The sequence below is a fragment of the Macaca thibetana genome, chromosome 4, assembly GCF_024542745.1.
Source record: "Macaca thibetana thibetana isolate TM-01 chromosome 4, ASM2454274v1, whole genome shotgun sequence".
In the NCBI taxonomy this organism is placed as follows: Eukaryota; Metazoa; Chordata; class Mammalia; order Primates; family Cercopithecidae; genus Macaca; species Macaca thibetana.
In genome coordinates, this window is record NC_065581.1 from 87114028 (window position 1) to 87139541 (window position 25514).

The 25514-nt window shown below is 41.4% G+C and overlaps 1 protein-coding gene across 7 annotated transcripts in view; it reads right to left on the bottom strand.

The window, feature by feature from the left end:
- Positions 1-25514, bottom strand: part of BACH2 (BTB domain and CNC homolog 2) — a 643272-nt gene that overhangs the window by 181282 nt on the left and 436476 nt on the right. The window contains exon 2 of one of the 7 annotated variants that reach the window (XM_050788079.1): positions 3187-24331. The exons of 5 other annotated variants lie outside the window; for them this stretch is intronic. The gene's annotated coding sequence lies outside the window, so the exon portion shown is untranslated. The remainder of the gene's footprint in view (positions 1-3186; positions 24332-25514) is intronic. One more of the 7 variants, XM_050788077.1, reaches the window with a different exon arrangement.

Here is a 25514-nt window from a genome sequence, read left to right on the forward strand (position 1 = left end):
ATGGAAAACAGAAAAAAAGCAGGGGTTACAATGCTAATTTCAGACAAAGCTGATTTCAAACCAACAAAGATAAAAAAAGACAAGGAAGGGCATTACATAATGGTAAAAGGTTCAATTCAACAAGAACACCCTACTATCCTAAATATAAAGACACTCAACACAGGAGCACCCAGATTCTTAAAGCAAGTTCTTAGAGACCTACAAAGAGATACAGACTCCTACACAGTAGTAGTTGGTGACTTCAACTCTCCACTGACAGTATTAGACAGATCATCGAGGCGAAAAATTAACAAACATATTCAGGACCTAAACTTAGCACTGGACCAAACAGATCTGATAAACCTTTACAAACGTCTCCATCCCAAAACAACAGAATATACATTCTTCTCATCTCCACAAGGCACATAATCTAAAATAGACCACATAATTGGACATAAAACAATCCTCAACAAATGTTAAATAACCAAAATCACACCAAACATATTCTCAGACCACAGCACAATAAAAATTGAAGTCAACACAATGAAAATTGCTCAAAACCATACAATCACATGGAAATGAAACATGTTCCTGAATGACTTTTGGGTAAATAATGAAGTGAAGGCAGAAATCAAGAAGTTCTTTGAAAATAATGAGAACAAAGATATAACGTACCAGAATCTCTGGGACACAGCTAAGGCAGTGTTAAGAGGGAAATTCATAGCACTAAATCCTCACATCAAAAAGTTAGAAAGATCTCAAATTTACAACCTAACTTCACAACTAGATGAATTAGAGAAGAAAGAACAAACCCAAAGCAAGCAGGAGATGAGAAATGACAAAAATCAGAGCTGAACTGAATAATATTGAGACATGAAAATTCAAAAGATCAATGAATCCAGGATTTCCTTTTTTGAAAAAAATAATCAAATGGATAGGCCATCAGCTAGACTAAGAATAAAAGAGAGAAGATCCAAATAAACACAATTAGAAATGATGAAGGGAATGTTACTACTGACCACACAGAAATAAAACAACCATCAGAAACTATTACAAACACGTCTACACATACAAACTAGAAAACCTAGAAAAGATGGATAAATTCCTGGACACACACACTCTCCTAAGACTGAGGCAGGAAGAAATTGATTCCCTGAACAGACCATCAATGAGCTCTGAAATTGATTCAGCAATAAATAGCCTAGCAACCAAAAAAGCGCAAGACCTGATGGATTCACAGCTGAATTCCACCAGATGTACAAAGTAGAGCTGGTACCATTCCTACAGAAATGATTCCAAAAAATTAGGAGGAGAAATGTCTCCCCAACTCACTCTATGAGGCCAGCACCATCTTGATACCAAAACCTGGCAGAGACACACTAAAAAAGAAAACTTCAGGTCAATATCCTTGATGAACACCCATGCAAAAATCCTCAACAAAATACTTGCAAACCAAATCCAGCAGCACATCAAAAAGTGAATCCACCATAACCAAGCAGTCTTCATCCCTGGGATGTAGGGTTGGTTCAACATACGAAAATCAATAAATGTGATTCATCACATAAACAAAACTAAAGACAAAAACCACACGATTATCTCAGTAGATGCAGAACAGGCTTTTGATAAAATTCAACATCTCTTCATGTTAAAAACTCTGAATAAATTAGGTACTGAAGGAACATACCTCAAAAGAATAAGAGTCATCTATGATAAACTCACAGCTAACATATTGCTGAATGGGCAAATGCTGGAAGCATTTCCCTTGAAAACTGGCACAAGACAAGGGCACCCTCTTTCACCACTTTATTCAACATAGTACTGGAATTCCTAGCCAGTGCAATCAGGCAAGAGAAAGAAACAGAGAGTATCCAAATAGGAAGAGAGGAAGTCAAACGATCTCTATTTGCAGACAACATGATTGTATACCTAGAAAACCCTATAGTCTTGGCCCAAAAGCTCTTCAGTTCATAAGCAACTTCAACAAAGTTGCAGGATACAAAATCAATGTACAAAAATCACTAGCATTCCTATACACCAACAATAACCAAACTGAGGGCCAAATCAGAAAGGCAATCCCATTCATAATTGCTACACACACACACACACACACACACACACAAAACCTGGGAATACAGCTAATCAGAGAGGTGAAAGATTTCTACAATGAGAATTACAAAACACTACTCAAAGAAATCAGACAAGACACAAACAAATGGAAAAACATCCCATGCTCATAGATAGGAATAATCAATATAATTAAAATGGCTATACTGCCCAAAGCAATTTACAGATTCAGTGCTATTCCTATCAAGCTACCAAAGACATTCTTCACAGAACTAGAAAAAATTATCTTAAAATTTATATGGAACGAAGAAAGAACCCAAATAGCCAATGTAATCCTAAGCAAAAAGAACAAAGCTGGAGGAATCACTTTACCTGACTTCAAACTACACTATAGGGCTATAGTGACCAAAACAGCATGGTACTAGTACAAAAACAAACAGAATTACCATTCGATCCAGCAATCCCATTAATGGGATTATAGAGCATTCTCCCATAAAGACACACGCATGCAAATGTTCACTGCAGTACTGTTCACAATAGCAAAGACATGGAATCAACCTAAATGCCCACCAATGACAGACTGGATAAAGAAAATGTGGTACATATACACCATGGAATATTATGCAGCCATAAAAAAGAACAAGAGCATGTCTTTGGCAGGAACATGAATGGCGCTGGACGCTATCACCCTTAGCAAACTTATGCAGGAACAGAAAACCAAATATAACATGTTCTCACTTATAAGTGGGAGCTAAATGATAAGAATTTATGAACACAAAGAAAGAAACAATGGACACTGGGGTCTACTTGAGGAAGGAGGGCAGGAGGGAGAGGAGCATAACTGGGTGATGTAATAACATGTACAACAAGTCGCTGTAACACATGTTTATCTATGTAACAAACCTTCACATTTACCCCCAAAACTAAAATAAAAATTTAAAAAAAGAGAATCATGCAGTGGCTTTATTCTTGCTCTTAAAACAAGGTGATGTGATGGCAGTGATGGTCAATACCATATGGGGAAGACCAGGTCCACACTGTCTAGAAGCAACTGCTACCACATAAGTCTTCTTGGTTAAGTAATTTGCACCTACAGTGACAGGATAGGTCCCTGGATATACTTCTATGTAGAGGTGTTCTCACCAGGCTGGGATGCCTCTGGAGCAGGCTTTGATATTTGACAGATGCCTCGAGCACCAACGGATGTCTTTTTTCAGTCTCTTCTCTGATCATTCCCTATGTCCAAGCACATGTGCAGCTTCAACTTCCCTCTGTGAAAACGACAGACATGGGTTGCTCCTTCTTCTTCTGGCAAAGATGAATAACATTTCCCACAATAACTTGAAGTACTGTCTATGAATTCAGCCATTGTTCAGAAGAAAGAACTAAGGGTTGGGTGTTTCTCGTCTCTCCGGCCCACTTCTCACGGCGCATGCGCCCAGCACGCTCCATAATCTTTCAACATGGAAATCTGATCATGTCACTTCCCTTCATCCCACCGATCTTGGGAAGAAGCTCAAATACGGCTTCCAAGGCTGTTTATGAGTAGGACGCTGCTCCCTCTACAGCTTCATCTTTCAACACTCCTCCTACCCTGCTCTCTGCTCCAGCCATCCTGAATTTCAATTCTTTTCTCATCTGGGATTGACAGGCTCATTCCTTCCCTCTCCCCTCTCCTTGGCTAACTCATCCTTTAGGTGTAAGATTAGAGAGCACTTCCCCTCAGAACCTTTCTGACTCTCCCTGCCTCGTTTACTTCTTTACTGTTAGGTTGACTTTTTTTTTTTTTTTTTTGGTAGTTCTATAGCATCCTATACTTCTGCAATCACAGCCTTAGTCATTCCTATGATGAATGCTCATTTATAGCCTCCTCCACTCAACTGTAAGCTGCTTAAGAGCAAGGACTCTGCTCCCCTGTGCATCACTGAGTCCTGGCACCTAGACTGCTACCTAAGACACAACAGGTGCTCAAAAATAATTATGGAATTATGAACAAAGGAACTAATCCATGAATCCCATCAATGACAAAACAGGTAATTCTAGAGAGTGTATATGTGGTTAGCTTTTCTTTTTTCTTTAATGTCTTTGATTCTTCCTTGTTCCTGTGCTTAATTTTCAGCATTCTTGTGTAGCCTTTACTTATGTTTTGGATCAATATACATTTCTCCATTATTTTGTGTTTTTTATACCAAGCAAGAATAAACTTTACCTTACCTAAGTTTAGGCCCTTTTCCTCTAAAGTCTTTTCCACCTTCTCTGCTTTCACTATTTTCTACTTCATCCCATATTTACAAGCATCTAAGTTATAAAGTATTCTGCAGTGTTTATTGACTATAATATTTTCTTGTATGATTCATTGTAGTTTCATTTATGTGGCTATGTTAAAGACACTTAAGTCTAATAGAGAATGTAAAGTTTCTTAAAGTCGAAGTTCCAAAAGCAATTAAAATTTAAGGTAATAAGCTTTAAAGCAAAGCCATCTCCTATGGACATCCTTCAGGAATGTCATACTAACCAAGAAATCTGAAGGGGAACCATCTATTATTCATACTAAGGGAACAGGGACAGTAGCTTCACACAGCTGACTTCTCTTTGTTACTGACTAGCTTTTTCTGCTCTATGGATAATACAAACAGGATCAAAGGATCATGATATACCACAAGTAAATATCCCTTTTAAGCAGATGGATTGCAAGTTAGGAAAAAAAGTTGCTCTCCAGTGATTAAAACAGCTCTCTGGAAGCCCACTTTATTGCATCTAAGAACATCACTAGTCTCACTGGGAGGGTTTATTCCTTTCAAAGATCCAGTCTCACAGCTGGTAAGAGTTTTGATAAATAATTTTGTTGTATCTGTATGTACCTCTTGTTAATGCAGGCATATCAATGATCAATACTCATGAATTAGAATTTACTTGTTAATGTTCATATTGTCTCAGTAATCCAAGAGACATGCATTTGATTAATGAAAATGCCTTGGTCATGGAAAGACCAAGATGCGCTCTTAAGAAAAGTGGACCATATTAAGCCAACAGGGTCACTGTAAGTATCTGATGTCAAAGTGGAATAAACAAAGGAACATTTGTTATTTGCAGTTATCCAAGAAGGTGGCAGCACAGTCCAGTTCCAGTCATTAAGGCGTGGAAGCGGGCGCCTAACCAGACCTGGGTTTGGTTCTAAGCTCTGCCATTCACTACCTAGATCTAGAAAATGTTCCTTACCTCCTTTAAACCCAATACCATAAAATGGAGATAATAGTACTTACCAAACAAGATTTTTACGATGATTAAAGGAGACAATACATATAAAGTAAAATTTGAGCCCAGTCTCAAGTATATAGCAAATGTTCAGAGTATTTTACCTAAATTAAATATTACATTTTATCATCCATCTTCCTTTGCACAAACATGTGACATGACATCATATAAAATGCAGACTTTATTTATATGCAAGTCTTTAGGTGGCACTCGCAAGCTTCCATGTGCCTATGACATTTGGGAACTTTTATCTGCATGTTGTAGGAACTGTTTGTATTTATACCTGTCATGCCCATGTGGCTACATTTCAAAATGATGATTCAGTCATGACTCTTCCAGGGTCTCCTGTGGGCCCAGCTCTGTCTTTACCTAATTATGTTAGTTTCAATCAACGACTATAATATGAAGACTTAATGAGGAACATAAATGAGAGTAATTCACGTATACCAAAATCAACTTAAACACACACTAATATAATGTCCAAAAATGCATTATTTAAAATACCCTATACATTATAGAGAAATGCTTATCTTCAATCTTCTACTTGATTTGCGGTGTCAGTTTACTGAGCTATCAATTTAAACTGAAAAGCCTGAAATTTGAATATACAGAATAGCTGAACAGCTGCAGAAACAACCTTCTAAAAATATATACTGTTACCCAGCAGATGAAAAAGCAATTATTTATTGAAAAATATCAGGATTTAATATTACCCAATAACTGCAAAAGTTGTTGAAAGGATATAATTAACATTTACTGAAGATTCTTAGGGGGTAAAAATATTTTAAATAAAACAAATATTTAGAAGTTCTTAGTTACTAGTAAAAACAATCTCTTAAAACACAATGTTCATCCACCTTGAAAAAAAAATTTGCTGACTGGGACATTGCCACATAATTCTGAAGCTCAAAAACGCCAAATCTGTCAAAATCAGGGAGTTGCTCTTGGTTTGTGTTTTTGCAATCTGTGACTAGACAATGGGTGTTGCTCAGGTCAGGGGAACATTAAGGACCCAGAAAAGCCAGCAAAGGACTAGGAGATTTTGATGTACTAGAAAGACACAGGATCAAGAGTCAGAAGACCTGGCTCTCACCCCGACTTTGGCTCTTGCTAGCAGTGTGACTGGTCTCATTCATTCATTTACCTGTTCATGCCAGCTGCTGGGGACATCAATGAACAAGACAGACATATCCCTCACAAAGCTTACTCATTAAGGCCTCACCAGCACCCTAAAAATGGGGAGAGGACCATAGAGTTGAGAAGTTTAAATCAAACATCACAAGAAGAGGTCCATGATGGTCACTACTCTCATGGGATGAAACGTCTTTGACTTCGTTTCTTTATCCATAAAACATGAGTAGAACACCTGCTTTCTCTACTTCAGCAGGTACCAAACTCTGCGGGCATTTAATAATGTGTTAAACACATTTGAAATAAAAAAACCCTACTTTATTAAAATAAACCATTAGGAAAATCAATTAAGTACAAGGTTATCAAAGCAAAGCTTGCCTAGTTCACAAACATCTTCATTGATATGTTTAGTGGCCCTTCAGAGGAAGCCAAATATTTGCATAACCATAAGCCTCCTTCAAATATCTTGAGTCTTGTCATGGATCTTAATTTGCCAAGTGGGTCCCTATGTTTGGCAGAACCCTTCAAATCATCTGAAGGCTGCCTGCTTTTTGAACGGGTTTTTACTGATGAATTTTTGGGAGGAGTTCAGAAACTATCCAACAGAAAGTCTTTTAACCAATGGGCCCTAATCAACTGGATGGATCAATCAGCATCCTCCATCCCCTGTATAAAATACACTGACCAATACTGTGGTCAAATGAATATTGAATGTTCTCTCTGGTATGCTGGAGCACATTAGCTCTCTCTGCATAAACTGTTAATGCCAGCTGTACTTGCTTTGTAATTACAGAAATTAAATATTATGTTGGCCCATGAAATATGAGTGTGAAAATAAAGTTATTTGTATGAAAATTTAGTAAAATCAAAGAAATGAAAGTAAGTCACTAGAGGAAATCTGCCATTGAATTAGATATGATTGAGACAACTGTGAAAGATTGGGGAAATAATAAAAATTTAAAATGACTTTGCAGTCAGACTGTGTTGCAAGTGTCTTAAAAAATTCCTCACTTAAAAAGACTAAAAATGGAAATCATGCAATAATGTGCATGAAAGATTACATGAAATTCCAATCAGCAGACCCAAACTCCAAGAAAAGGCCTTGGGCCCACATCAAAAGATTGGCAAATCACTGTTCATTTGCGACTTTAGATTAAATACATGATTGAGGCTATGTAGTATCTTTTAAAAAAACGATTCACTGTTTAACTGATTTTTCAACTAACGAGAAAACATCCAGTCCCAGTCAGGTTAGATAAGAGGGCTCTGACTCTGCAACCAGCCTGTAACCCTGGGAAGCTCTAGGTAGATAGGGTTCCTTCTTGCTGCTTCTTCTGATTTTTAAAATTTTCTAACTTATCTTAATGGTTACTACTTGCTTCTTTAAATAATAACATTATTTTAATAAAAAGATATATATCTAAATTTCAGCTATTTTGGAGCAAAAAGCCTTTGCATTTTATTTATTTATTTATTTATTTATTTATTATTTTTTGAGACAAATCTCACTCTGCCACGCCCAGGCTGGAGTGCGGTGGCACAATCTTGGCTCACTGCAACCTCTACCTCCCAGGCTCAAACAATTCTCCTGCCTTAGCCTCCCGAGTAGCTGGGATTACAGGCGTCCGCCACCACGCCCAGCTAATTTTTTTGTATTTTTAGTAGAGACAGGGTTTCACCATGTTGGTCAGGCTGGTCTCGAACTCCTGACCTCAGGTAATTCACCCACCTCGGCCTCCCAAAGTGCTGGGATTACATGCGTGAGTCACTGTGCTCAGCTGCCTTTGCATATTTTAAACAAAGAAAAAAAGAGGCCAAATATTTTTACTCATGTGTTGCTTAAATGTTTAGTAATTCTGCCTTTTGCCCCCCATTTCTGGTGTGAGGCTACCTATCTATTAGTAAGACTGTTTTAACTGCAGGCCAATGAATATGACCCTTCCAAGTAAGAAAGGCTGAACCTTTCCAGTTGTAAAGGTTGATTCTGGGGCAGCAGAACCCTACCATGTGTGACAAGGTTTCCTTTTACTAATCTGGTTCTCCTCCTGTATATTTTGGGAAATGACACATGTCCAGGCAAAGCACACCATGGGCCAAATGCACATCCTCTCTGCTTGGGACTTTAAGGGGCCATGACTCAAAGCACTTCACTGGGGATGCCCAAGGGTTGTGCATGACCAGACATCGGCAAAGCATTTTTGAGAAACCTCCTCCTCAACTAAAAATACCCACTGTGAGAAATCTGTAGCATGAAGCAAGGATCGAGTCAGTAAAACACAAAAAAAGAGACAGACTTGTGGCAGTCTCAGTATCAAACCCAGTTCTCCCTCCCTTACCAGAACAAGAACAATCAAAAAACGGTTTACAGGAAAGGACTTCTTGAAGGCAGTAATCTGGGATACATGGCCACACTCATTTTAGTCTTTTCCTTTCTCTTTCTCCTTGAGGGCTGGGGTGGGGAAAGTGACCCCAAATTTGTTCAAAGTCCAACTGAACACAATCAATAATAGACTTATGATGACCTTTTTCTTAAATTTCTACTGAGACATTAGTTTTATTCCTCAGCAAACACCTCCTTGATTTCTGCATCCTAGGAGAGCCTGGGCAAAGAAGAGCATAGGCAAGAAGTGGCAACGTGTTCAGAGAAAGTGTTGGTGAGGCCTGGCTCTCCCAGCCCCTCTGATGGCTGAGAAAACTGCTTGACAAGAGGGAGACCCACCAGGACAGAAGACTGAGCTTCACGGGGCAGACACATTGCTAGAGTAGGTACTGACTGCCCATGGCAATGGTTCTATTTTTTTCATGGGAGACCTTCCTATAGTTACACATAAAGAAGAGACATAAAACTCGAGAACTTAATGGCAGAGAAAAATAAAATGGTAAATCTAGAATGTTTTGCTTAACTTCAAAACTGTTGCTGAATAGTTTAGAAGGTGTAGGGGGTTGAATTGAGGTCCCCAACAATATAGGCGTCCTAACTTCTAGAACCTGGAAATGAAACTTTATATGGAAAAAGGACCTTTGCAGATGTAATGAAGTTGAGAATCTTGAGATGAAATCATCCTGGATTACCTGAGTGGACCCTAAATCCAAGGGAGGTGTCCTTAGAAGACACAGAAGAGAAGACAGAGGAGAAGGTCATGTGAAGGTGGAGGCAGAGATTGGAGTAGTTCAGCCATGAGCTGAGGACATCCCTGGAGCCGCCCCAGAAGCTGGGACAGGCAAGGGAGGATTTTGCCCTGAAGCCTTTGGAGGAAGTGTGGTCCTGCAACACCTTGATTTTGGACTTCCAGCCACCAGAACTGTGAGAGAATAAACATTGTTTTAAATCGCCCAGTTTGTGATAATTTGTTAAGCAGACCTAGGATACAAACACTGAAGGCTAGGACAGCTTATAAGGAGACTGGGGGAAAAACTTCAAAGAAATTTCTGTTGGAAATAGAAATCTTACGTGAGAACATCAAGATCGCCTCCTGATGCCCCAAAGCACTATGATTCTGAGGAGAGCAAGAGGGAGGGTGCGACTCTCCTCCGAATGCAGGCCTGGGCCCCAAAACTGATGAAGGCACCTGCTGGCTGCATGGGGCCAGACCTAGTGTGAGTCAGAGTCGCCAGGGGAACTTGTGTCAAAAACTGATGTCTCCACTTAAGGGTGGCTGAGTCAGAATTTCTGGGGGTCAGGTTGGAGAATCTGTGTTTTTCAAAGTCTCTCATGTGATTCTAATGATCTCCCATCCTTAAAAATGGGCCAGGCGCGGTGGCTCACGCCTGTAATCCCAGCACTTTGGGAGGCTGAGGCGGGTGGATCACAAGGTCAGGAGATCGAGACCATCCTGGCTAACACGGTGAAACCCCATCTCTACTAAAGATACAAAAAATTAGCCGGGCAAGGTGGCGGGCGCCTGTAGTCCCAGCTACTTGGGAGGCTGAGGCAGGAGAATGGCGTGAACCCGGGAGGCGGAGCCTGCAGTCAGCCGAGATTGCGCCACTGTACTCCAGCCTGGGTGACAGAGAGAGACTCCGTCTCAAAAAAAAATAAAAAATAAAAAATAAAAAATAAAAGATGGGCCCAGGTTGTCTGCTCCCTCCCCCTTACAATGTTTGAGAAGTAGATTTGAAGTCAACTTTTAAAAAAACATGTGTCCAACAGGCTATTTATTATTTAAAACCCAGCTTTATTGTTTATGTAAAGCTGGATACAGATGCATTATAAAGTATTAAACAATACAGAAAAGCACAAAGACAAAAGTAAATATCATCCAGATTCACCATCTCGGGAAACCTTCCATGTGTATTTCCAAGTGTTTATTCACACAGAGATGTCTGTGTACACTTTAACCTGCCACTCAAAGTGTGGTCCACAGACCAGCAGCACTGGCAACACTAAGGAAATTGTTAACAATTCAGAATGTCGGGCCCTGACCCAGCAGGATGTACTAAAACTGCAAACATATTATACCCTTGTTTTGTAACTTGCGTTTTCCACACTGCAATGTATTGCAACCTCTGTCCTTGGTAATAAATACAGATCTTATGATCTTTCTTAATACATACACGGTATTCCTTTATGTATCAGACTTTACTTCATGAGCTCTCATTTGATGATCATTTCTAGTTTCCCATTTTTCCCACCATTGTAAACAATGCCCACCTAAAAATCCTTGAGAAAGTATCTTCCTGTTTTGTCACTATTATTTTTGGGTAAATCCCTAGAAGTCAACCAGTGTGCAATGTTATGCACACAGATCATTTTGATACCTAACGCCAGAACGCCAGGATGCATGCCCAGTGACCCTACACACAAATGCTTGTTTCCTCACACTCTTGCCAACACTGGAGTTTTTCTAATAATTTTAACCTTTGCCTATCTGATACTTAAAAATGACAATTCATTGATTTTTTTTCCTTGCATTTTTCTAAAAGCAATAAAAAAGCTTCTCATACATTTATCGGCCATCTGTATTTCTCATTTTGTGAACTGTCCAAAGTTATTTTAGTTGCTTAACAGTTATAAAAGAATCTGTGGAATTACAGAGTTTAGGAATATGGTTTAATCACAATGAAAAGACATGAAGAAGAAAAAAAAAAGGAAGGGAGAAGAAAATGTGCCATAAAAAAGGATAATCAAAAGATTAGTTGGTGTGTTTATTTATAGATACTGGTTACAGCAATCCAGTGATTAGGCAAATTAATGCAGCTGTGTATGATCACAGCTCTGGGATCAGCACCCACATCCTTTTCAAATGATGCCACCTGTCATTTAAGCATTTTGCATTTGCCTTTCATGTTACATACATTTCATGATGATTTCCATTTTAAAAACCTTCTTGGTTAACCCTTTGAAGGTTATCTTGATATGGATTCCCCTCTACCATCAGGAATGGGGTGAGTTAACCACTCTCCCAGGTAGGCAAGAGAAACAGCACGTTTGCCTCTGAAAAAGACCAATCCTCTCCAAATGTTCACATCTTAGGAAAAAGAACAGTTGTATCCTTTTCACTGGGTGTAAAACTGCTTCTCTGCTCAGAACCAATGAGAAAAAATGGGGGTGGGGTCAGATGCTGTGTACCGGTTGACTTCAGTAGCATGTGCAAACCATGCCCATTCCACAGGGCACATGCATCCCTCACACCCCCAGGGTGACCTCAGGCCTGCTTTGTCACAGAGGCACCCACCTTGGGCTCAACACCCAGTGCACTCAACTTCTCAACAAGTGGCAGGGGTCTTCTCACAGGGCCCCTGGAACTCTTTCAACCCATAAGATGATGCCAAATGGGTGAAAACCCACCTCATCCACCCCTGCCACCCTCTAGTTGCTGCTTTATTTGTGAATTGAGACAAATCAGTCATCCTCATTTGCAGACCATCCTCTGCATACAGCACACAGCAAGAGCACTACGCCAGGTGGCCAGGAGGGCCGGCTGCAGGGAAACAGAGGAAAGCGTGGAGAGAGAAAGTCTCTAGGCTCCACGCTGCGATCTGTGGGATATGAACAGGTGGAACAAGGTCTTTAATCAACACGTTTCAGGATGTTAGAACAAGCGGGTCCCATTACAAAACCCGAAGGAAGGAATTTTAGGACAAAAGGAGAAGCATGACTTTATAGAATAGGTTCTATATAAACACACGAAGCACATATACCTTAAGGAATGTGCATGGTAAAACATATTTCAGTAGCTGCTAGAATGGGAACAATAGATTCTTAACAGGTTTGAAAGGGATGGGGACTCAAGAACACATCTCAAAAATGTGGGTCAGAGTCAAGGAAGCTTGCTGCTACAGTGTCATACAATGCTCTCAGTGCTACTGTCAGATGCAGCATGGGCAGAAGAGAAAGCTTTGGGTCTGTCACAGTTACAGAGAATTGTAGACTTCAATATTTGGTTACGGGATGAAGAGGGAAGAAGGAACCAAGACCTTTAAATAAAAAGAAACAAAAGAGTGAACATGAACATAGAGCTACACGAAGTGTCAACCCTAGTGAAGTGATTATGTTTTAACTGTGTAAATAAAGTTCAATTAAATATTCAACATAACAGCAATAAAATGTGAAACACTGAGAAGCGTTTCTCTCTAGTCAGTGTTTGGCAGACGTGTTGTGTTTGCATCTTGCTCTTTACGGTGATATCTCTAACAAATTTAAGGGCAAAAGTGACGTAGACCATACATTCTAGAACAAATTCTAAAACAGCAAGAAGTGGTCAAATGCCCAGTGGCTTAGTCAGATTCTTAATTCTACACACTACGTTTATTCTCCAGTCTCACTGAAAATCTAACAGCCGAGTGGTCAAAAGAAAAGATAAAACTGCAAAATGGGAGCGCCACAAATTTCTGCTCCTCCTACTCCAGCCAACTTAACTTGTCAGGGAGGAGGCAGCCTCTGTTTCCTTCCTCCCTTAAAGGGGGGATGGCAAGCTGTCGACAACTCCTACTGTACAAAAGAGTTGTTCACACTGCAAAAGTGTTTACTGCTCACAAGTGACGCTCAAAATTAATTCACAGCAGCAACACCAGCAGAAAGCTTTGACAGACTGTCTTATGTGTTGACACAGTTATACGTTGTTGCATAAAAAAAAGTAACACACTTTTCCTCTTTTCCAGCCCATACACACTGAAGTTGCTCAAAGGAGAGACTGTGAAATGCGTCTGAGATTGTAAATGCCACCCTGCAGGTAAGGATTCCCCGCTCCGGGGTTGATGGCTGCAGGTGTGAGAAGACGTGGAACCCCCCCCCCCCTTTTTGAGGTGAAGCAAGGCTGCGAGCCTCTCCCCCAGTCTCTGTTACAACTGGCCTTGCTGGTGGTTTTTCCTTTAAGAGCATTTCCCTCTAGGGCAAGCCTCAGGCACCATGGTGGGAAGTGGGGTAGAGCTGCTCATTATATCACCTCGGCAGAAAAGGAGATGCCAGGATAACAGCTTTCTGAGACACAAATCGTTCACCTTCCTCTTCCTTTACGAAACAATAACCCTGCACTTACAATGGCTTTGGGAGGCTGGGAAGATGTGACTTTCTTGCTCAGAAATGATTTACATTAAAAAATCAGAAAGAATGCAGTGTGATTTAATTATCTCAAGTTATCTGAGATGATTAGAGTTAAAAAAGAAGCCAGGTGGGACAGCCAGTATGTGGCCTCATCTTGAAGATGTTGTACAGACTCTGGCTCAGCTCAGCGATCTGCTGTGGCATGAGGCTGTTGTGTTTGAACAGTTCCTGCTGAGCAGCGTCCTCACTGAGAAGTCATGGGACTTGAAAAATGAAGACCACTGACACTTTAAAGGTGCTTCTGGCAATCACAAGTAGCTACTTGTGTAAAAACTACGCAGTGCAAGAACTTTCTTTAGATGGCGATATGTAAGTATCTATTGAAAGTAAGGTTTGCATGGAGCTAACCCCAAGGAAAACTGTGGGCCAGGATTCACTGCCTTCCCATGCACTTTTCCCTTATGCCCCCATCTCCATGTCCCCAGCCATGGTCCACAGGTGCCCAAAGAGCTCTTCTGGCTTTGCCCCTTACCCTGTCCTGGCCTAGGCCTCTCCTTCCCTCTCATTCCTCCTCAGCACCAAACTCTCCTTTCTTTTGGTCTTGGGAAGGAAGTGGAGGAAAGAATCCATATCAAGATGCAAATGACTGACAATTTAAGGTATTCATCCTACTAGGCTTTGGGGATTTCTTTCCCCTCAGGTTTAATTTGTTTGGTGGTTAACATTAATAGCTAAATCCACACACACACAAGTTTTTCAGTATCATCAACAACTTTAAGAGTCTATAGGCCGGGCGCAGTAGCTCATGCCTGGAATCCCAGCACTTTGGGAGGCCGAGACGGGTGGATCACGAGGTAAAGAGATTGAGACCATCCTGGCCAACATGGTGAAACCCTGTCTCTACTAAAAATACAAAAATTAGCTGGGTGTGATGGTGGGCGCCTGTAGTTCCAGCTACTTGGGAGGCTGAGGCAGGAGAATCGCTTGAACCTGGGGGGGTGGAGGTTGCAGTGAGCCGAGATTGTGCCACTGTACTCTAGCTCGGTGGCAGAGCGAGACTCTGTCTCAAGAAAAAAAAACAATCTATAAAGGGTTCTGGATATCAAATAGTTTTAGGACCATTGAGCCAGACTACTGGAGCCCTAAAAACTTCACTAAAGTGGTTTCCTACTTCTCTGTCACATATTTCTTTTTCTTCTAAAAAACAGGGTCATGTGCATAACATGCAGGTTTGCTAATATAGGTGTATGCATGCCATGGTGGTTTGCTGCACCTATTGACACGTCCTCTAAGTTCCCTCCCCTCACCTCCCAACAGGCCATGCTGTGTGTTGTTCCCCTCTCTGTGTCCATGTGGGTTTTTTTTTTTTTTTATACTTTAAGTTCTGGGGTATGTGTGCAGAATGTGTGGCCATTTTCATGATACTGATTCTTCCTATTCATGAGGATGGAATTAAAAAAATTTTTTTTTTTAATTGTTATACTTTAAGTTCTAGGGTACATGTGCACAACATGCAGGTTTGTTACATATGTATACACGTGCCATGTTGGTGTGCTGCACCCATTAACTTGTCATTTACATTAGGTATATCTCCTAATGCTATCCTTCTCCCCTACCCCCTCCCCACAATAGGACCCAGTGTGTGATGTTCCCCTTCCTGTGTCCAAGTGATCTCATTGTTCAATTCCCACCTATGAGTGAGAACATGTGGTATTTGGTTTTCTGTTCTTGCGATAGTTTGCTGAGAATGATGGTTTCCAGCTGCATCCATGTCACGACAAAGGACATGAACTCATCCTTTTTTATGGCTGCATAGTATTCCATGGTGTGTATGTGCCACATTTTCTTAATCCAGTCTGTCACTGATGGACATTTGTGTTGATTCCAAGTCTTTGCTACTGTGAATAGTGCCACAATAAACATATGTGTGCATGTGTGTCTTTATAGCAGCATGACTTATAATCCTTTAGGTATATCCCCAGTAATGGGATGGCTGGGTCAAATGGTATTTCTAGTTCTAGATCCTTGAGGAATCACCACACTGTTTTCCACAATGGCTGAACTAGTTTACAGACCCACCAACAGTGTAAACGAGGATGGAATGTTTTTCCATTTGTTTGTGTCCTCTCTTACTTCCTTGAGCAGTGGTTTGTAGTTCTCCTTGAAGAGACCCTTCACTTCCCTTGTTAGCTGTATTCCTAGGTATTTTATTTTCTTTGTAGCAATTGTGAATGGGAGTTCATTCATGATTTGGCTCTCTGCTTGCCTACTGTTGGGGTAAAGGAATGCTTGTGATTTTTGCACACTGATTTTGTATCCTGAGACTTTGCTGAAGTTGCTTATCAGTTTAAGAAGTTTTTTTTGTTGTTGTTTGTTTTTTGAGACACAGTTTCATTCTGTTACCCAGGCTGGAATGTAGCGGCGCGATCTCAGCTTACTGCAACCTCCACCTCCTGGGTTCAAGCGATTCTCCTGCCTCAGCCTCCCGAGTAGCTGGGATTACAGGTGCTCACCACTGTGCCTGGCTAATTTTTGTATTTTTTGGTGGAGACGGGGTTTCACCATGTTGGTCAGGCTGGTCTCAAACCCCTGACCTCATGTGATCCGCCTGCTTTGGCCTCTCAAAGTATTGGGATTACAGGAGTGAGCCATGGTGCCTGGCCAGCTTTTGGGATTTGTTAGAGTACACCATCGACTGGTGGAATTCCTGCTGGTGTGATGAGATGCAGTGAGAAGTTGTAAGATGCCCTCCAAGATAGAGGAGGTCTCCTAGATCAGTATAGGCCCATGCCCAGGACACAGGTGTCCCAGGATACAGGTGGCCTAGGATACACGTGTTAATGTAGCCACGAGGTAGGATACACTGGTCCTACCTGATTAGGGTGATGCTGACACAGGAGCTAACAACGAAGGATCATTTTCTCTTTTGCCTGGCACTGTAACATATGTACCACATGCTTTTACGTATGTGGTTCTCATCCAGTAGAGTATGACACTGAGCGTGAGTACTTTTAGTATTCTCATTTACCAAGGTGGAAATTGAGGCTTGAAGAGGTTAGATAACTTGCTTATGGCTATCATGCTAACAGAACAGCAGAACTGGAATTGAAAGCCAGCTGTCTGGAGCTCGTGGCCTTCTACCCACCTCCAGTGGTTTCATCTGAATAGGAACCATTGATTGTGAATAGCCAGTACAGGCCAGCACCCCCTGCTTCACCGTGGGGCAATACTAAGACAGCTAGAGGCCAAACTGCAGATGCAGAGGCTTTGCTCACACGAAGGTGGTGAAGTCAGAAGAGCATGAAATCTGAAGGCAAACAGATCTGGTTAAAATCCTGGCTCTGTTTGTTGCTTTGCTTTAAGCCCTGCAGTTAATCTGTGAACTTTAGTTTTCTCCATCTATAAAATTCATCTGACACTACCTGCTTTACAGAGTTGTTTGTGAGAACTGAATAAGGTAATACACATGCAAAATGTTTTGGGAAGCACAAACTCTTCGATGTTGTTAGTGTTAATATGGTCTTTCAGTGGGAAGAGTCACTCCTGAGAGTGGAAGATTGCGTTTCCCATCAGTATCACCTACCCCACCTGACAAATCCAGGCGTGGGCTCTCTGGAGGACCACTGGGGAAAAGGGAGTAGAAGCATTTACCAGTTATCAGAAGCATTTACTAGTAATAGTCAAGTTTGACCCTAAAAAACAACACAAGAAGATGAATTCTGTGACATGTGGATGAGAAACATGAACTTTCAATGAATTCAGAAATTCCACACTCACAGCCTGCTTCAAGGCCTGTGTCAGCTGCTGAATCAGAGTAGGAGGCATCAATTTTCTTGTTGGTGATTACACTTGTGCCTTTGTACACCGCCGGCTGCCTTCAAAAGGGTCACCTTTGTGCGGCTGACTCCTCATTTTGTAATAATTCCAAAATGCAGTAGCTTCTCCCAAAGTAGTTCAAAGACACCAAACTGCTGAGAACCAGGGGCGGCCATCAGGACACCAAACTTCCTGCTTCAAATGGCCCGAATCTCAGCGAAGGCTTCTGCATAGATAGGCAAGCTCCAGAAGGCCAGACTGCGGTCATTAACCTAACCCTTTATTATGGCGATTCTCAATTCTTTTTCTACACATGAGCTCACCCTTCAAACACCACATTTATGTCCATTTTTGGGAGGGTTGAACTAAAGTTTAAGACATTATGTCATTGTAAACAAACAATCACAAGTAGCGTGACTCTGTGGAAAATACAGCATTTCACTTTTGTGGTACTGGTTCCACTATAAGAACAGGGAACCCAAATGATGAGGTCAGTGGGCCAGCTGCCACAGCAAAGAGAATGCCAAGCTGGGCAAGCTGCTTTCACTCACAGCTAAAAAATTAAGCTCACTATTGTTATGCCAGCCAACGAAAGTGATTGCATTCCTAAATTAAATGGAAACACAGCTTCAGAGACTGCTCCTCCTTAGTATGACGTGTTCATGCCAGGAGGTCAAGAGGCTGCCACTTTTGCTGATGATGGACATAACCACATCCAGGCTTATTCCATTTAGAAGACACTGCTGGCTAATAAAAAGTAAATGAAAACACACACTACTGTGAATCAGATAGCACTAAAAACGGATGCAACAATGTGGCAGATGTTAAGAGAAGAAGCTATCTAAGTCCTAGAGACTTATCTAAAGAGTGTAAACCATGCTCTTCTGCCAAGCGGCTACGACTTCTACTTGCAAGCAATGTAGTATTACGTAAGACAACCTGACTTGGTCTTCATCTATTTTTTCCTAAGGCAGAACATTATCCTTCCAGCATGCAACAGGGCTGGTCATACCCCCTAAACAGCTTTGATTATATCTGGGTTATATACCAAGCATCAGAACCAGCCTGGGTTACATAACCGCCACCCATCCCACCTTCCTATGTCTACCAATCATACTTCCAGGCTCCCAGACTTGGAGCCTCAGGGTCTTCTCTGATTTTATCTTTCTGGTTCCTCTGTTGTCCTGGCCCCACCAATATTCATATTCAGTCTTCACCAACATCTCACAGATTACTCCTTTGATATGTGCCCAGAATCCATCTGTTTCTTTACACTTACAGTCACCATTTTTGTGCAGGTTCCTCCTCCCACCCCTACCGTGGCTACACCATTACAAGAACCTCTCACTTGTCTTCCACCTCTGGTTTGTGCCCCAGCAACCTGTCAGGGACACCACCATTAAGCCACTGTAATGGTTTTCCTGGGCTTACAAAAGGGCAGTCCACAACTCAGCTTGTATTCATGGCCCCCAACAACTCGGTACCAGCCTGTCTTTCCAATCCTATTTCCCCTTTCTGCCTGGCTGAACCACTTCTTGAGCCCTGCAGTGTACCACTCCCTGTCTTTGCATGTCATCTTTTCCCACCCAAAGTGCCCACTTCTTCTGTCTAGCTACCCTCTAAGACCCAGTTAAGCCACATCTCCTCCAGGAAGACAGCGCTGGTCATTCCTGAGAACATGCAGCCCAGATCCGGATCACTTACTTGGTGATAAGTAGAGTACCTCCTTTTGATCTCTTTTATAGCACTTACTGCTTTGATGGCTATTCAAATGCAAATCAGTTAATTTCTTGTCTCTTCAACTAGATTTATCACAGCTCCCAGAAGACTATATTTTCTACTTTTTTATATTATCTCTGCCCACCCCATCTTTTGTCCTTCTCCTCCTCCTTCAAAACTCATGTAGAAATCATAATATTAAATAAGGACTTATTTTTGTCTATGTCCTAAGGAGAAACCAGGAAGGAAACCTAAGTGAAATGCAAGAGTAGACTCAGCAGAGATGTAACTGGCCCCTCTGGGTGGAACACACACCAGAACTGAACAAATCCAGAATTGAGTACATCTGCTGCCAGCATATCTTCAATGCTGCCAAACGCCCTCACCTACATTAAATCAGGTAATCTTAAACTCAGGCTTTGAGATATAATTCAGTATGTAAGGAAGGGAGAAGAAGAAAGAAAATAATTCCTCTTTAGAAATGCATTTTCCCCCAAACACTTCAAACACATGACTTCGCTTTTAATCCATTTTAATTTAGAAATATTTCTGTAATATGGTATAGAAATATTTTGATGATGTACATCAGTGCCCTGCTTGTAGTATCAATCTAGGCATGAAGAGTGATGAAGGCCGACATTTACAAAAGGATGGCTGAGAAGAGTCCTTCCTGGTCCAATGGGGTTAGTGAGGTAGGAGTAGCCTGGAGCACCTGGTAGAGCTGGAATTACAGGATGTATAGTTCAGGTGGTCAGGGGCCTATGGGCATAATTATGCAGCAGAAACAGGCAGTGCATAGAATAATCTGAATGGTGACCATCTCCAGAATGGCAGCCTCCAGAGTGAGGCTTTTCACAGTGCCCAGTCTTCTTGACCAAAAGGCAGGGGGACTTTGCTAGAGGAGTTGGTATTTATGTCTAAATGGAGAGTGGTACGCTCTGTTGAATTGAAGCCTTGCACAAATAACTGGCATGTGCTTTGGTCAGGGCAGGCAGCCTCTGTGGGAGAGGGTCTGACAGCACTGGGGCAATTCCTTCCCATCAACTTAGTTAGGAGGGTCATGCCTCCCTGTCTCTGAGGCCTTGAGTCTTTAACAGTGATTGAGATCTACATGGCAGATACAGGCAGAGCAGATGGCAGGAAACATGGGATGAACAGATCCAGGCCTTAGCAGTGGCCCTGAGATTTACATTAGAATAATTTTCAGTTGCCTCCTTAATTTTTCTCTTCCCCCAATGGAGCGATGACCGTGCAACAGTATCACCTCCCTGGCAGCATGCTAAAGCCATTTTTTTTTCCCGAATAGAGAATGAAACTGAGGCAGCCTTGTCTTCCTTCTTCAAAGTAGTTTTCATATCCTACAAACTTTTTCTTTACTTGTTGCTACCACTGTCCTCCCTCCTGACACAGCCAACTAAAACCTTATCTCTAGCTTCATCATACAATGTTCCCTTCTTGTTACCTACACCATGCCATCTATCGCTCACATTTTGAGAATCTGCACCAAGACTTTAGAAGATTATGATGCATCTGCACCAATAACCCTCGGCTACACTTCTCCCCAAAGTTCTACTGAATGTTTGACATTGATCAGAACTCTGTTCACAACCAACCTTTAAAGTAAAGCATTAGGCTGGGTGCAGCAGCTTGTGCCTGTAATCCCAGCACTTTGGGAGGCTGAGGTGGGTGGATTCCTTGAGACCAGCCTACGCAACAGGACAAAACCCTATCTCTACCTAAAAACACAAAAACGTAGCCAGGCATGGTGGTACATGCTTGTGGTCTCAGACACTCGAGAGCTGAGTAGGAGGACTGCTGGAGCCCAGGAGGTTCAGGCTACCGTGAGCTGTGATTACACCACTGCACTCCAGCCTGGGCAACAGAGCAAGACTCTGTCTAATAAGAGCAGGCCCTACTATGATCAAGATTCCTAGGAGCCTTGTATTCTCTTTGCATTAGCCCTCCTCCCACTTATTTCCTCACTCACCAGACATCCACTGGGCACACATCATATGCTGACTCAGGTCTCATGGCTGGTGAAATGTGGATGATACACTGAACCTCCATCATCATCTCTGACCCTTTCCACTGCCACCAGGTCTGTGGCCACCTTCACTGCTGTTTCTCAACTCTACCACGGCCAGCACATCATCCCTACTTCTTATCTTGGCTGCTCCTTGTTTTTACTGCTCTGCCTCTTTCCTTCTTTCTCTTTTGTCACTTCACCCAAGCTTCCTGAACTTCTCCAAGGCCAGTTACCCTTTCTCAGACATCAACCATCCATCAGGGCTCTCCTTCCTGTGATCAGTCAAGTCCCGCGAGCACAATCCTGCACTGTGACTCTGCGCCATGTTTTGTTGTTGCTCACTGCTAAGGCTGCGTTTCTTTACCTCCAGAGATACCCACATAATTGACCTTCTTCTTCTTTTTATAAACTTCAGGGTCAGTTCTATTATGGACAAATAGGACTATTAACACTGATGGCTGCTTTGTGAATTTAACAGTATGGAAAGAGCCTGGTTTTGGAGTCAGATCTGATTTCAAATCCTTGTCAGTTGCAGTGGTAGCTGTGGAATCTCTGACAAATCATTTAAGTTCTTCTCAGTCTCAGCTGTCACACTGGCAAAATGGGACTGATAATTATTACCTCATATGTTTATTTTGGTAAAGATTCAATATATAAAATGCCTTACATATAGAAGGCAACCCGGAAACGCCCTCCCCTGGCCCACTCTTTACCTTCTCCCTATAAACGTGATGCAGAAAATGGCTATAGGGAACAGTTAGGAAGGAGAGGGGATATTACTGGCAAAATTAAGCAAAGCTAATAATAATGAACAGATTAACTACAAATGCTACTTAATATTACCAGGGCTGGTGTATCATAAAATTGTACAGATTAAGATGAAAAAAGGCAAAAAAATTAATTCCACAGGAGCAGCAAAAAGCAGTGGTCACCAAATGTGAACATAATAGCCAGCCGCTACAGTAATGAGCACTAAACCATACTATTTTTCTTTTCTTTTTTTTCTTTTTTTTAAAAAAAATCCTACAAAGAAACAGTATACAAGGAAACTAGCATGTGAAAAAGACTCGGACGTATGTGTAGGAGCTAATAGATGTGCAAAAACCTAGACCAGATTCCCATTTCAAAAAGGAACTTGTAGAGCACTGGACCTACCCTGACAGTGAGGCAGTCCTGGTAGAATGTCACATCATCCTGTGACACTAGCACTGTGCACATACATTAAAAAAAAAAAATGGCTGTTCCAGTGAAGCCAGGAAGAGAACAGACGGCAAAGCCTGACACAGACAGAAAGAGGGACAAGCTTGTCTTGACTCCATCTGCCATTTTTAAACCCAAGACACGATATCACCTAAGGAATACTCACACTAACATTTCATTCAACAATTCCTCCACTGCAAGTCACATGAAATAAGTCAGACAAGAGCAGTTCTGCCTAAACTACATGCTGTCTGAGAGGCATACTAGTTCTTTGCAAATACCTAAACAGAACTTTCAGATGTTTCTGCTGGAATGAGAAAAAACATGTGCGTTTGAGTGTAATGTGATGGTTTTCAACTGCTTAAAGAGGCCATAAATCTATTAGCTTGAACTTCAAAGAAACAAATTCTGAGAACATCGAAAATTAGGGTGGGGCAAGGAGAATTGGATCTAACGAGTTTCTCCGTTCTTTCCCAGAAAAACAATGAGAACCAAACCAGGCTCCAGTCTCTTTCTTCTCCCAATTTTTACTACTTGCCACACTTTTGAAAACATCTTCTACATACTTCTACCTCTGGACAAACACATTCTTATTCAAGTTTGTGGTTAACTCCATGAGCTCATTTTTCTATGATTTGTTGGACATTTTTTGTGGCTTTTACGGAGAACAGTTTAAAGTGAATTATCTTTGAGAAGCCTGTGGGATTCTATAATTCTCTGGTGCTCTCCCCAATCAGGATGATTTATTCCAAGACAATTCTAAACCAAGAAGGAGGACTCGATGCCCAGACTTCTAATAAGATTCAGCTGCTGTCTTGCAAAGCCAGGCAGTGTGGGACAGCTGGATGAACTGAGTGGGACTAGGCTTAGATTGACTCTGTGTGATCAGAGCAAGTGATTTTACCTCTTTGGGACTCTGTCTTTGCAACAATAAAACATAAGAAGTGGTGATGGCAATGACTTCGCAGATTCTCCCAGCCCTAATACTCTATGAGATCATGACTGTTCTAGTCATAAAACACACACACACACACACACACACACACACACACACACACACGTACGTCTCTCTCTCTCTCTCTGATACGTTTTCTCATAACCAATGGCTCATTCTAGAGTTAATCGAAGATACAAATAGGAGAAACAGGGACATGAACTGGACAGTGAGAGTCCATTTAAACCAGCAGGGAGGCCGGGCACGGTGACTCACACCTGTAATCCCAGCACTTTGGGAGGTCAAGGTGTGTGGATCACCCAAGGTCAGGAGTTCAAGACCAGTCAGGCCAACATGGTGAAGTCCTGTCTCTACTAAAAATACAAAAATTAGCCATGTGTGGTGGTGTGGGCCTGTAATACCACCTACTTGCTAGGCCGAGGCAGGAGAATCACTTGAACCTGGGAGGCAGAGGCTGTAGTTAGCTGAGATGGTGCCACTGCACTCCAGCCTGGGTGACAGAGCGAGATCAATCTCAAAAAAAATAAAATAAACTAGCAGGGGGATACTGACAGATCTAAGAGTGGGCAGGAAAAGGATCCACGTAAACCTTCTCCTTAAAGAAAAAAAAAATCATTGAAAAAAATCACTATAATAGCTTTGAGATGACATGAAAGTTAACAAGGATATCCAGGAATTGAATTCAGCTCTGCACCAAGTGGACCTAACAGACATCTACAGAACTCTCCACCCCAAATCAACAGAATATACATTCTTCTCAGCACCACATCGCACTTATTCCAAAACTGACCACATAGTTGGAAGTAAAGCACTCCTCAGCAAATGTAAAAGAACAGAAATTATAACAAACTGTCTCTCAGAATACAATGCAATCAAACTAGAACTCAGGATTAAGAAACTCACTCAAAACCACTCAACTACATAGAAACTGAACAACCTGCTCCTGAATGACTACTGGGTACATAATGAAATGAAGGCAGAAATAAAGATGTTCTTTGAAACCAATGAGAACAAAGATACAACATACCAGAATCTCTGGGACACATTTAAAGCAGTGTGTAGAGGGAAATTTGTAGCATTAAATGCCCACAAGAGAAAGCAGGAAAGATCTAAAATTGATACCCTAACATCACAATTAAAAGAACTAGAGAAGCAAGAGCAAACACATTCAAAAGCTAGCAGAAGGCAAGAAATAACTAAGATCAGAGCAGAACTGAAGGAGATAGAAATACAAAAAAATCCTTTAAAAAAATCAATGAATCCAGGAGCTGGTTTTTTTGAAAAGATCAACAAAATGGATAGACCACTAGCAAGCCTAATAAAGAAGAAAAGAGAGAAGAATCAAACAGATGCAATAAAAAATGATAAAGGGGATATCACCACAGATCCCACAGAAATACAAACTACCATCAGAGAATACTGTAAACAACTCTATGCAAATAAACTAGAAAATCTAGAAGAAATGGATACATTCCTGGACACACACACCTTCCCAAGACTAAACTAGGAAGAAGTTGAATCTTTGAATAGACCAATAACAGGCTCTGAAATTGAGGCAATAATTAATAGCCTACCAACCAAAAGAAGTCCGGGAGCAGACAGATTCACAGTCGAATTCTACCAGAGGTACAAGGAGGAGCTGGTATCATTCCTTCTGAAACTATTCCAATCAACAGAAAAAGAGAGAATCCTCCCTAACTCATTTTATGAGACCAGCATCAGATTCCGGATACCAAAGCCTGGCAGAGACACAACAAAAAAAGAGAATTTAAGATCAATATCCCTGATGAACACTGATGCAAAAATCCTCAGTAAAATACTGGCAAACCGAATCTAGCAGCACATCAAAAAGCTTATCCACCATGATCAAGTGGGCTTCTTCCCTG